Below are 2,754 nucleotides of genomic sequence, written 5' to 3' on the forward strand. Positions count from 1 at the left end.
TCATTTGGCAGTCTACCAGGAATTGTCTACTTGAAGGACAGGAGGCTGGAACCCTGCTCTACAGACTCCTGTTCCCATTAGGTCAGTGCTACCCTTGGGGTTTTATCCCCTCACTTTTGGGGTGCATTGTGGTTGGCCCAGTGGTGTGCTGTCTGCCTTGGTGCAGAAAGGCTTAGGATGCATGCTTGTATGAGACATTCAGTGAGCCTGAGTTTACACAGAGCTGTGAGGCTGACATCCATCAGCGCAAGAAAATGTGACTTGGGGACCACAAAACACCAGCCAGGAAACAAAGATACTGAATGGATATTGATGATACAGAGGAAAGATGATTAAATGGTTTATTTTTTTTTAGATTTGATCATTGCATCACGTTCTTTTAATTTTTATATTTTTAGAAACTGATGTTTATTTTCCATCAACCTTATTTCCATGTTGCTTACGAGCCCATGCAGGAACAACTTAAGACCATTCAGTGGCTGTTCCTACACACTCAGTGGCCTGAGCAGTGGGAGCTTCAGATCAGTTTTCAGTGGCAGGCTGAGCGTTCCAGTCTTCAGTAGAGAACTGCTAGATAGGCACAGAGGATACCTGCATGTCTTCAGACCAGTTGGCAACCTCAGGCTGAGGAGCAGTGAACTCAGGGGCCAGAGCAGTCCATTCATCCTGAAACTCCTCCTTGGTCACAGCCTTTTCAGCAGCAGCCTGCTCTTCTTTTTCAGTCTCTTCAGGATCTCTGTAGAAGCAGAGGGCAGGCATGATCTCCCATGGGCATTGATAGGAAATGGTGCCACACATGGGCAGAACTTCCCAAGCCAGCCTCCAACACATCACACCCACTGAGGGAGCTCCCTTGTTGTTGCATGGGATGGCAATGTCCACATAGCACAGAGGAGAATCTGTGTTACACAGAGCAATGGTAGGTAGGTTAACATAGATGCCTCCATGAGAAGCTGGTGGTCAGCCCTGGAGTAAGTAACCACAAACAGCCATGGCTCCCTGAAGGCTGCCTGCATGTGGTTAGTGAAGGTTCCAGGAGTGAAGCGGCCAGCAATTGGAGTGGCTCCAGTGGGAGCAGCAAGCTTCAGCACTGCCCTCTGGCCAATAGTCCTGGAGGATGTAACACTGACACCAGCAGGGTTTTCAATGGCAACAATGGCATGAGCTGCCAAGAGAAGCTTCTTCCAGGTCCTCTTCAGGTTTATGATGTAGATGCCATCACTTTTCCTTTTATAGATGTACTGTTCCATCTGGAAGTCAAGATTGGTGCCACCTAAATGGGTTCCTGCTGCAAGGAACTTAAGGACATCTTCCCCCTTCATTTGCAGTACTCCAAGGGCTCCGGACATTGTGAAAGGTTCCCTTGAAGTTACAACGGGAATCCAGAACAATGCCATATGGGCCCCTCTACAGGTAGCACAGAAAGTATCCTGTTATTTTTAAAAGAGAGAAAGGAGAGATAATTCTTATTTTAAGATACAATGTGGAATATTTGTAAATGAATTGATTTGGGATTTGTCCCAAAATAATCTGAGAAAGGAAAAGAAGTGAAGTATATAGAAATAAACTGTAGTTCTTAATTGTTTCAAAGTCTTCATATATTGCAGTAGATATTGCCAAAACCATGGACTGGGCTAAAGAAAAGCAATGCTTTAAGTTGACCAAAGAGCTTCACAGCAAAAGAAGCAGGATGACCTTTTGAACAAAAGTCCGTTAAGATGAATAGCCAAGGTGTTGAGTGTACATGTATATCCACTAGACTATTTCCTGATTGATTATTTAAGTCCATACAATAATTTGTGTATGGAACCCACAACTTCAAGATACAGCTAAAAACAATTTTAGACTCAGCCAGTAGTGACTATGGTATTTTCCACTCTGAGTACAGAAAACTATTGATCACATATTGATCTGGTAGATACATTCCTACAGATCTTTGTCAGTAATATCATTTCCAAACATGAAGGGCAGCAATATTTTGCCATTAATATGAAGAACTACCATATATTTCAGGGACACAATTAGACAACAGTCATTCTTAATTGAAATTGAGAATGTTATACGAATGGTTATGTAACATTGTAGTCTATTAAAGTTAACATGCAATTTATGCATGGCTGTAAGCACAAAACTTTTTATAAATGCAGGTGATTTTGGTAGCAATGTGAATGAAAAATAAACATTAAGTAAATCTACTCTGTTCATGTAAAATATGATAATATGCAATGCAATAAAATAATTTTGTACTGGGATACATATGAAAAATAATTCACTATAATAACATTCTGATTCTAAAATAAATATCAATAAAAATGCTAGAGAATTCAAAAACAACCAAACATGCTTTCCCTGGATAAACATGGATCTACTCTAACAATAATTAAAAATTACCAATCATTGGCTTTTTCTGGAGAATTCAAATACTTCTGAAGTTTTCTAATAATTCCTCTTCCTCTACAAAGATGTCTAATCAGCCAGTTAAATTGAAGTGTTTAGTAATGGCCTTCTGTGTAAATAAAAGCACTGGCTGTAGACACCCTAAGTTCAAAAGTATATTTCTTACTAATTCTGTTTTATTTGAAAACGTCTTCATAAAATCTGATATGGTTTGGATGATTCCCCACCCAAATCTCATCTTGAACTGTAGTTCCCACAAGCCCCACATGTCATGGGAGAGACCCAGTGAAAGATAACTGAATCATGAGGGTGGTTTTCCCCATGCTCTTCTTGTGATAGTGAGTGAGTCCTCATGAG

At 40.6% G+C, this 2,754-nt stretch overlaps 1 pseudogene; it reads right to left on the reverse strand.

The window, feature by feature from the left end:
• Positions 1-462: 462 nt before the first annotated feature.
• On the reverse strand, positions 463-1,349 carry LOC119467230 (annotated as a pseudogene).
• Between the last annotated feature and the right edge of the window lie 1,405 nt (positions 1,350-2,754).

The sequence above is a fragment of the Cebus imitator genome, unplaced genomic scaffold (assembly GCF_001604975.1).
Source record: "Cebus imitator isolate Cc_AM_T3 unplaced genomic scaffold, Cebus_imitator-1.0 Scaffold268, whole genome shotgun sequence".
NCBI lineage: Eukaryota > Metazoa > Chordata > Mammalia > Primates > Cebidae > Cebus > Cebus imitator.